The sequence below is a fragment of the Perca flavescens genome, chromosome 3 (genome assembly GCF_004354835.1).
Source record: "Perca flavescens isolate YP-PL-M2 chromosome 3, PFLA_1.0, whole genome shotgun sequence".
In the NCBI taxonomy this organism is placed as follows: domain Eukaryota; kingdom Metazoa; phylum Chordata; class Actinopteri; order Perciformes; family Percidae; genus Perca; species Perca flavescens.
Genome location: NC_041333.1, coordinates 38,852,247 through 38,863,792, shown reverse-complemented (window position 1 = coordinate 38,863,792; position 11,546 = coordinate 38,852,247). Strand labels below are relative to the sequence as shown.

General features: G+C 37.6%; 1 protein-coding gene across 1 annotated transcript in view; it reads right to left on the bottom strand.

Moving 5' to 3' along the window:
• Positions 1-11,546, bottom strand: part of LOC114553116 (zinc finger protein 271) — a 687,947-nt gene that overhangs the window by 566,504 nt on the left and 109,897 nt on the right. The gene's annotated exons all lie outside the window — the stretch shown is intronic.

Below are 11,546 nucleotides of genomic sequence, written 5' to 3'. Positions count from 1 at the left end.
TAATCAAAAACTAGGTAACTCAGTGCAGCCTGCTCCAAAAAATATATTATATTTCCTTTACATACATAAAGACATTTGCACCATAAATTAATGCAGAAAAGGCACAAATTGTTGCACAGAAATAAACCAGAATGCAGAAAATGAAGTGTTAGATTTTCAAAATGATATATATAATATATGTATGTATACATATGTAACTTGTTTTATGACTCATTAGGAGTATACAGTTTTAGTGTATTAAGTATTTCATGTGTCAACTCTCACTGATTCTTGCTTACTCATTACATGGCGTTAGTAGTTTTAGGAGTAGGAGTTGGAATACATATTCAGGGGAGCGCAAGGACGAGTACAGCTTTATCAATACTAGTTAAACAGTTGTACAGTTTTATTCCCAACTTGTATATATTTAAAATTACTTGTTCTTATATTCTATCCTATTATTATTTCATGTATATTGTTTCCTATTATTTCATTCATATTTTGTGTGTGCTGTGTGTCTGATATTGTGCAGCTGCAACACTGGTATTTCCCATTTTTCAGAAAGGTCGGGTTTTAGTTTTAGTGTGTGTTTTCTGTTCTTAGTGCTATAGTGTATAATTACTTCACTTTAGTGTGTTTTCACATTTGTTTGATGAAGGATTTGTGCTATTTCGAATATTTACTCTATATTGTGTCTTTTGGCAATGTTGGAGGTAGAGATTGTGCACCACTCCCGGCGCTCGGAGGGGTCTCGCCCGGGGGCGTCATTCAATGTAGAACCGCCCCTGACCACCAGACCCCGTGTCTCTGGTCTGAGACCAGTGAAGGATATCAGAAGTCTCTTTCCCGGTGCTGGCTGAGTGTTACTGAGCAGCCTCCAACTGAGCTTGAAGACGTAGATGTGACTTGAGCAACGTGTCTGAAAGTTGTACTGTAAGTCTTCTGGTAGCTGTGCCGAGAGAAATCTCAATCATTCCCAATCTTACAGAGACGGAGAGCGTAGGTATATGTAAGGAGATAACATAGACACAGGCTAATTACTGATCACTAACATGCTAGTTAACATTAGTAATTACTGATCACTAACATGCTAGTTAACATTAGTAATTAAACTTAAACAGCTAATGGAAGTCCAAACTGCCTGTGAGCTTCTCCTGTACTATACGGTAATTCCTCTACTGTGTGACAGTAAGTCTCGTGGTTATGACCCAATCGTTAGCCTATTTTTATAAAAGCGTCTGCTACGGAGCCATAACGTGAGGTACAAGGTAACGGAGCCTTTTATACATTGTTGTGTTTCTTTAGAAATAAACAACGGACAAATAGAGTCTTTAAACGCTTCAGATGTAAAGTTATTCGCTGTCAAAGTGACGTCAAAATGAATGGCAGTCAATGGGATGCTAACGGGAGGTGATGGCTTGTTAGCCTCAGAGTCTCCCCATAGGAGGTACACTTTCAGATGCTCTCTTACCCCCATTGGCATCAACAGTAGTGAAAGCTGTAGTAACATAGTTATTAGCACTTCTTTGTTATTTGTGTCTCACTAAATCAATCGTACACACAGTCCTGTTCATCTATCTGTGGACATGTTGCTACGCTGTTTGTACGCACAAAGAACAGTGCACTCCGTTGTTATAAACTGGTATTGCTAACAATGGCTAACTGGGCTAGAGCTAATATAAACAATAAAAATACGACTTCTCCAGGACATGAACACCTGTTTCCTGGGTGAAAGTCTTGTGTTTTCTCCTTAACTTCTTCAGGACATGAACACCTGTTTCCTGGGTGAAAGTCTTGTGTTTTCTCCTTAACTTCTTCAGGACATGAACACCTGTTTCCTGGGTGAAAGTCTTGTGTTTTCTCCTTAACTTCTCCAGGACATGAACACCTGTTTCCTGGGTGCTACTTTCAAATCACACAAACTTTATTCAACATTACCAACGCTGCCTTTATTGTGAAAAACTAACTGAAGTAAGACACCACAGCTGAACAGGGTCAACATTGAACTGACAGACATCAGCTGATTACTTACATTAAGACAATTTTTTTTTTTTTGTATTACAAGTTTTCAGAAATTTGTTATTTCAAAATATGCAAATGAGGAATTATATGATGCTAACTTTCTGTGAATTCAGGAGAGAAATCGACAGACACAAAACGAGACAAAATGTAGTAAAAAATAAATGTTTTGCTTTAGATACAAGATACAAGTACAAACTCTTACTGAAGTACAAAAGTATCAGTATCGGAACATAGTCCTGCTGGAAGTGTCACAGAGAGGTTTTTTTGCAGCTTTGCTTTTGTCAGATGTTAACGTTGTTAAATATAGCGTTGAAGCAACGGTGTCAAACTTAACACCACTAAGAGCCTGACGTGGCATCATGACTTCATGTAAACATACTTTCTTAAGCCAAGTCAGTCCTTCCAGAAAAATGAGTTTTTTTGTGATTGTTGCGGGCCTTAAAAAAATGTCAAAATATTTCTTCAAAAAAGTGGAAAATAAGGTGTCAAAAATGCCGAAAATAAATTGTCAAAAATGTCGGAAAAAGGCGTCAAAACTAGGTGGTCCTTGAGTTTGACACGTGTGCTTTAAAGTTAAGAACAAAGCTGTGACCGAGCTGAAGCCTGATTGGCTGCGTTCAGGCTCGGCTCTGTAAAAGACATGAACAGACTGAAGCCGTGTTTCTGTTGGTCCCAGTGGGACTGAAGTTACAACGCTGTCGGACTCCAATCAAAGAAATTAAAAAAATAAAGCTTTGATACAAACTTGTTTTTTTATTTTTACAGACTCAGATTTTGACAATTCTTCGAACGTCAACAGGAAGTGACCTCGCCCAACATCTCTTAGAGCCCCTTTAAATAATCCTGATCTCAATATTGACCAAAAACAATCGCGGTTAAGGTTTTTATTCCAGAATCGAGCAGCGCTGTCTCGTCTGTCCTGACCAGGGCTGCTCCCTCTTAGTCGATTAGTCGACTAATCAGTCGTTTTGGTCTTAGTCAACTTAGATCTCTTTAGTCCATTAGTCATGTTTGATGCTTTTTTTCATGCTGAATGACTTATTTCCAAGAAACGTACGAGCACATCTCTGGTAAACACAAGAATTAAAGTGGTGCTTTTAGCACGACTCTTAGAGCAGAAACTCAGATTTACAGATCTGTCGATTAAATCAACTAATCGATTAGTCGATACAATTGAATGAGTGTTAGTCGACAATTTCTTCAATGGAGAACAGCCATATTAGGGCACAGCCATAGTCAACACAAGGGTTAGAAAAGTAAACTTGTTTTGTCTCGTGTTCTAGATGCCAAAAAAATATGTTCAAACGGAAAAAGTATTGAAGGGTTGTCCTTAGTGTCTTCATTAAATCGTCAAAATCTCATACGATTTTCTAGTTTTTGAAAATTATTTCAAAAACTAGAAATAATTGTTCCAAAGGTCAGACATGTATTTATGATCGAGTCCAGAGAAAATGTAAGCTTTTGATATTAATATAATACACTTCATGTTCAAAATATAATGCCTAGTGCTAGTAGGCCTAGGTTTATTAGTCACATACTTCCACTTAAACTTAAAATGAACTATCGCTACTTAGCTTAGCCTAGCCTACTGTATGCAAAATGGCTACAATGGTGTGGCTATCCATATTTGAAAATACATTTTAATTAATTTAAACATTTGAATGGTTTACTTTGTACATCAGCAAAGCTGCAGTACAATGTGATCTAAGAGCCAGTCCCCTGAGTTTATACAACATGCTTCCACATTAAAACACAAAATAGTAAATTATTATTTGAGTATTTTTATCAACTCTAATATCTGATCATTTGTCTCATTTCTTACAGCTTGTATATAAATATTAGTTTTATTTGTGATTTAAAAGTGTAGCTTTATAATAATGTGCCGTAACAAACAAAACAAAGATGAAATTAATGTGTTAATACAAAGAATCTTTATTATAATCGGTTCACAGATCTGAGTCCAAACAGAAACTTCACCCTTCTGAACTAAGAGTTTCTGCTTCAAAGTGAAGTTTAAACAGACTGAAATGTCCAGGCTCACTCCTCCACTATTTATTCATTTATTTCTGCATGCATTTTTTTATTTAACGAGACTTAAAGTCATGTTTCGTCGTCCACAGTCCGAGTCCCACCAGACTCCCTTTAGGAAACCTGTGATTTAAACTTCAGCAGGCTGTGACAGTCCGCTCCGCTCAGTCCTGGTTCTGGTTCTCCCGGGCTTCCCTTCCCTCCAGCGGGCTCAGCAGTACGGCCCGGGTCCCCAGCTGCGTGGTGTCGGTTTGGGCTCCCGGAGAGCAGGCAGTGAGCTCCAGATTCTGCAGCTGCTGACGGACTCTGCTGCCCCGCTGTAGCTTCTCTCCGTCCGCCGGCCGCCGACAAACGCAGTGGAACTTCCCGCCGAATATATAGGTACAGGTCGTCCTGGATTACGTGGAAGATCCTCTTTATCACCACTCTGTCTTTGGCCGGTCTGATCTGGATCAGCGGCGAGGCGAAGCTGTGTTCCTGCCCGGGGGAAGAGACGCTGCCGCCGGGCCACGGAGCTCTCCGCCTCCCGCTGCCGCCGGAGCTCAGATTGCAGGTCGAAGGCGGCATATAATATATCATAAAACACATTCTCACCTGTGAAATGTTATCCCTTGCTGTTTTTTTAATTCATTTCTGTCGTTCGAAAATCCGTAAGCAGCACAACAGTTTGGCATCTTTAGTGCCGATGATCCTGCGCCACTGAACTCTACCTATCGATCTGCGCTCAACTGCTCTTCCTTCATCCTCCAACTACCCGGATGTCTGTCTCAGTAACTTGAAATTGAATTTGGTGATCTGAATCTGAATTGTGAGAGCTGAATGTGAGGATATATAGAGTTGAATTTCAGTGAGGATCAAATTCAGATTCAGTTTTTCAACGCAACTGTAACCAGGTTCTAATCAGCCTTCAACATTTACCTGCAAAACCAACTCAAGGTCTGGGATCACTACTTCAATACTTTTAGTAATGTCCTGGTTCGAGGGATAGAGATAAGATAGATACCAAATGCATTGACACTTAATACTAATTTGTCTTTGGCTGTAGATGATTATTGACTTCACACAGAGAATGAAAACACCAACACACAGTAACTCTTTAAAAAAATAAAAAATAGTATTATTGAAAATGATCAACAATGCATATTACACTCCCATTTCCCACCCCAAAATACATTTGTCAACAAAAAAATGTTTTTTTTAAAGTTTTGCTGCAGCAATAAAAAATTGAGTTGTGCACAACCGAGTACCTGTTTGAGCTCAGTCTAAAAATAATATATCCGACCTTACTGGTGAGATAGTAGAAATGGAAATCCAAACTCAGGCCTGAAGATCAGAGTCCAGCCCGCTGTCCACCACGCTCTCTCTCCTGCTACGGCTAGCAGAGTGGAAACACACCGCGCTGTCTCTCACCATCCGCCACACAGTCCCACAGTCAGGGGCGGATTAAGGTGGTCAGGGGCCCCTAGGCTGCTCTTTGTGTGAGGCCCCCCCTTAATCATTGTGCTTTACTGGAAAAATGTATTTAGTGCCATACATGGTCCACATGCAAATAATAACACACACACACACACACACACGTAAAATGAGTAAACTACATCATAAAACTAACATCAACAGAGATGTAAGGGGAAAGAATACCAGATATTATCCTCTGCCACCACAGCACCAAAACAATTACAATGAAAATGTAACTAAACAGCAAAGCAGCAGAATTCCCTGGATTCACAGTTCAACAGAGAGCTGGTAATCACTTTTATCTTTATAAACCAACAGGTAGGCTACAGCATCTGCAGCAGTGCAGAACAAAATCACAACATCACTACCAGTGGTGGAAGAAGTATTCAGATCTTTTACTTCAGTAAAAGTACTAATACCATACTGTCCTGCATTGAAAATGTTACTTAAGTAAAAGTATGTAAGTATCATCAGGAAAATGTACTTGAAATATTAAAAGTGAAAGTACTGAATGTCGAAAAATCCTCATATTCTTTAAACAAACCAAACAGTACTGTCAATCAACTAGTGTTTAATGGTCTATTCATCTCAGCTGACTTGTAGCCGTTATATTGTTGGCTAGTTTAGTTTAGAATCAAACATCACATTTTATAAATTACATGTGTTTTGTGTGCAGAAATCTTAATGTGTAAAGAAACTCTTAATGATGAATGTAAAGTAACTAAAGTAACTAGTAACTAAAGCTGTAACAGATGAATGTAGTGGAGTAACTAAAGTAACTAGTAACTAAAGCTGTAACAGATGAATGTAGTGGAGTAACTAACTAAACGCTAACTAGTAACTAAAGCTGTAACAGATGAATGTAGTGGAGTAACTAAAGTAACTAGTAACTAAAGCTGTAACAGATGAATGTAGTGGAGTAACTAACGTAACTAGTAACTAAAGCTGTAACAGATGAATGTAGTGGAGTAACTAAAGTAACTAGTAACTAAAGCTGTAACAGATGAATGTAGTGGAGTAACTAAAGTAACTAGTAACTAAAGCTGTAACAGATGAATGTAGTGGAGTAACTAAAGTAACTAGTAACTAAAGCTGTAACAGATGAATGTAGTGGAACCAACTAAAGATAACTAGTAACTAAAACTGTAACTGTAACAGATGAATGTAGTGGAGTAACTAAAGTAACTAGTAACTGAATGTAGTGGAGTAACTAAAGTAACTAGTAACTAAAGTAACTAAATGCTGGAGTAACAAAGATGAATGTAAGTGGAACTAACTAAAGGAGTAACTAAAGTAACTAAAAAGCTGTAACAGATGAATGTAGTGGAGTAACTATGAATGTAAACTAAAGTAACTAGTAACTAAAGCTGGAACTGATGAATGTAGTGGAACTAAAGTAACTAAACTAAAGCTGTAACTGATGTAACTAAAGTAACTAAACTAATGGAACTGATGAATGTAGTGGAGTAACTAAAGTAACTAGTAACTAAAGCTGGAACTGATGAATGTAGTGGAGTAACTAAAGTAACTAGTAACTAAAGCTGGAACAGATGAATGTAGTGGAGTAACTAAAGTAACTAGTAACTAAAGCTGTAACAGATGAATGTAGTGGAGTAACTAAAGTAACTAGTAACTAAAGCTGTAACAGATGAATGTAGTGGAGTAACTAAAGTAACTAGTAACTAAAGCTGTAACAGATGAATGTAGTGGAGTAACTAAAGTAACTAGTAACTAAAGCTGTAACAGATGAATGTAGTGGAGTAACTAAAGTAACTAGTAACTAAAGCTGTAACAGATGAATGTAGTGGAGTAACTAAAGTAACTAGTAACTAAAGCTGTAACAGATGAATGTAGTGGAGTAACTAAAGTAACTAGTAACTAAAGCTGTAACAGATGAATGTAGTGGAGTAACTAAAGTAACTAGTAACTAAAGCTGGAACAGATGAATGTAGTGGAGTAACTAAAGTAACTAGTAACTAAAGCTGGAACAGATGAATGTAGTGGAGTAACTAAAGTAACTAGTAACTAAAGCTGGAACAGATGAATGTAGTGGAGTAACTAAAGTAACTAGTAACTAAAGCTGGAACAGATGAATGTAGTGGAGTAACTAAAGTAACTAGTAACTAAAGCTGGAACAGATGAATGCTAACTAGTAACTGATGAACAGATGAATGTAGTGGAGTAACTAAAGTAACTAGTAACTAAAGCTGGAACTGATGAATGTAGCGGAGTAACTAAAGTAAGTAGTAACTAAAGCTGGAACTGATGAATGTAGCGGAGTAACTAAAGTAACTAAACTAAAGCTGTAACTATGAATGTACTAAAGTAACTGCTGAACATGAATGATGAATGTAACTAAAGCTGGAATGTAACTAACTAACGTAACTAGTAACTAAAGCTGTAACTGATGAATGTAGCGGAGTAACTAAAGTAACTAGTAACTAAAGCTGTAACTGATGAATGTAGCGGAGTAACTAAAGTAACTAGTAACTAAAGCTGTAACAGATGAATGTAGTGGAGTAACTAAAGTAACTAGTAACTAAAGCTGTAACAGATGAATGTAGTGGAGTAACTAAAGTAACTAGTAACTAAAGCTGTAACAGATGAATGTAGTGGAGTAACTAAAGTAACTAGTAACTAAAGCTGTAACAGATGAATGTAGTGGAGTAACTAAAGTAACTAGTAACTAAAGCTGTAACAGATGAATGTAGTGGAGTAACTAACGTAACTAGTAACTAAAGCTGTAACAGATGAATGTAGTGGAGTAACTAAAGTAACTAGTAACTAAAGCTGTAACAGATGAATGTAGTGGAGTAACTAAAGTAACTAGTAACTAAAGCTGTAACAGATGAATGTAGTGGAGTAACTAAAGTAACTAGTAACTAAAGCTGGAACAGATGAATGTAGTGGAGTAACTAAAGTAACTAGTAACTAAAGCTGGAACTGATGAATGTAGCGGAGTAACTAAACTAGTAACTAAAGCTAGAACTGATGAAAGCTGGAACTGATGAATGTGGAACTGATGAATGTAGCGGAGTAACTAAAGTAACTAGTAACTAAAGCTGGAACAGATGAATGTAGCGGAGTAACTAAAGTAACTAGTAACTAAAGCTGGAACAGATGAATGTAGTGGAGTAACTAAAGTAACTAGTAACTAAAGCTGGAACAGATGAATGTAGTGGAGTAACTAAAGTAACTAGTAACTAAAGCTGTAACAGATGAATGTAGTGGAGTAACTAACGTAACTAGTAACTAATGCTGTAACTGATGAATGTAGTGGAGTAACTAAAGTAACTAGTAACTAAAGCTGTAACAGATGAATGTAGTGGAGTAACTAACGTAACTAGTAACTAAAGCTGTAACTGATGAATGTAGTGGAGTAACTAACGTAACTAGTAACTAAAGCTGGAACAGATGAATGTAGTGGAGTAACTAAAGTAACTAGTAACTAAAGCTGGAACAGATGAATGTAGCGGAGTAACTAAAGTAACTAGTAACTAAAGCTGTAACTGATGAATGTAGTGGAGTAACTAACGTAACTAGTAACTAATGCTGTAACTGATGAATGTAGTGGAGTAACTAAAGTAACTAGTAACTAAAGCTGTAACAGATGAATGTAGTGGAGTAACTAACGTAACTAGTAACTAATGCTGTAACTGATGAATGTAGTGGAGTAACTAAAGTAACTAGTAACTAATGCTGTAACTGATGAATGTAGTGGAGTAACTAAAGTAACTAGTAACTAAAGCTGTAACTGATGAATGTAGTGGAGTAACTAACGTAACTAGTAACTAAAGCTGTAACTGATGAATGTAGTGGAGTAACTAAAGTAACTAGTAACTAATGCTGTAACTGATGAATGTAGTGGAGTAACTAAAGTAACTAGTAACTAAAGCTGTAACTGATGAAAGTAGTGGAGTAACTAACGTAACTAGTAACTAATGCTGTAACTGATGAATGTAGTGGAGTAACTAAAGTAACTAGTAACTAAAGCTGTAACTGATGAATGTAGTGGAGTAACTAAAGTAACTAGTAACTAAAGCTGTAACAGATGAATGTAGCGGAGTAACTAAAGTAACTAGTAACTAAAGCTGTAACAGATGAATGTAGTGGAGTAAAAAGTACAATATTTCTCTCTGAAATGTAGCGGAGTAGAAGTAGAAAGTGGCATGAAAAGAAAAGATTCAAGTACCTCAACATTTGGACTCAAGTACAGTACTAGAGTACATGTACTTAGTTACATTCCTCCACTGATCATTACTGAGACACAAACCACTGTGCAATACACTAAACTGTGAATAAAATAAAAATAAAAAAACAGCAGCAGCAGCACATAACTCTGTTATTAACAACAATAATGAAACAGCAGCACAACATGTAGGCTGCATATTGTTGCATAATCATCATGCCTTTAGAATTTTTTTTTAGAATTCACATGCAGGATCCGAGCTATAGGTAGCAGTTTTTTTAACGCCATGTAAGGGGTAAGCAAGAATCATTGAGAGTTGACACATTAAATACAAAAAAGTGCCATTTATTAATATAATAAAACGGTATACTCCTCATGAATCATAAAACGATATATATAGGCCTATATATTATCATTTCATGACTGAAGAGGCCCTGTACTTTAATTTCAAGAGCTCTATCATGAGTTTTTGTCTGCCAATGCAGATAGAAAAGCTACAATTCTCATTAAGAAAACTTGCATGATGTGCAACGTTTAATTAGGCTACTTTAAGGACACAAATGCACAAGCACAAGCTTAAGGTTTGATGAACCTTAAGGTGGTGTTTTGCTTATTATTAAGATGTAGGCTACTTTGTTGAATGAAAGGCAGGCTAATATAGCCTATTAATAATAAAACGGTGAGAAAATGATCAGTCAAGACTCAGATACCCACGTACGGAGCCAAACTAATGCAATGATACGGTATAGCATGCCTATTTCTTTTATTGATGTAGTGTTATCATCAACAGTTTGTCCACCACTCAGTTTTATCAAGGGGTTAAGTGTTTTAAGGGGAGTTGTGTTTACCGCAGCAGGTTGTAGCCTCACTCCCTCATCTCTGTCCCTCTCCTCCTGAGTCTCCTCCTCACTGTGCATGTCACTGTAGCCGACACCAGCACCACTATCATCGGCCACGGGAGCTGATGGAGGTCCTGCTATTGGCGAAAACATGTCTGTCCATTTGACACATTTGGCAGCGTTTTTTTTCTCACGCAGCTTCTCTGCACCTCCTTTGCGTTTCTTCTCCATGATCTCTATCACTGTTCTAGCCTGGCAGATGCACACCCGAAACTGCATGCAGGCAGAAATCCCAAAGAGGGAGCTGTTTAAAGATATACTGTCCTCTTCATTGTCTTGGTTAACCTTATCCTCACCTAGCGCCACTTCACAGCTAGCTGCTGCTGTAGCGGCATGTTCATCGCTTTGGACTGTTGTTCTTCATGTCTGTATCCCCAACAGTACTCGTAAAAAGAGTTTGTCATCTTTGGCAGCGTTGCCAAATACTTATCGGCGTCTTTTTTTCTTTTTTTGGACTCATCTTGCTTCGTCTCTGTTTGTGTACTTCCCAGCTCTCCTGTCACTGTGTTTATCTTTCGCGCCGCGCACCGTTATGGACTAGTCCATTTCAATGTGAAAGTAGGGGGTGTATGGAAAATAATAGTCTATGTGATATTTTTGACTAAAGTGTTTTTTGGCCAGCCCAGAGTCAATTGAAAAAACAATGGGCCAATTAAAAAATAAATGTTTCTTATGGGCCAATTAGGGTCTTTTTTTTTTTTTTTTTTGCTGAAGTAAATTCAAAATAATAATTAATTGTCTGGCTAATCCGGGGCCCCTGCACACCTGGGGCCCCTAAGCTGCAGCCTCAAAAGCCTGTGCATTAATCCGCGCCTGCTCACAGTACTATGTCTATGTCAACAGATACAAGTTTTCAGAAAACACCATAAAAAAAAAAAATCACTTTTCAGGATGCTATTTCCTTTTTTTTTCTTTCAGAGCTAATGTTCGCCGTTTCTCCCTCTGCAACAGGCTGCGCCATCTTAATTAGGTTT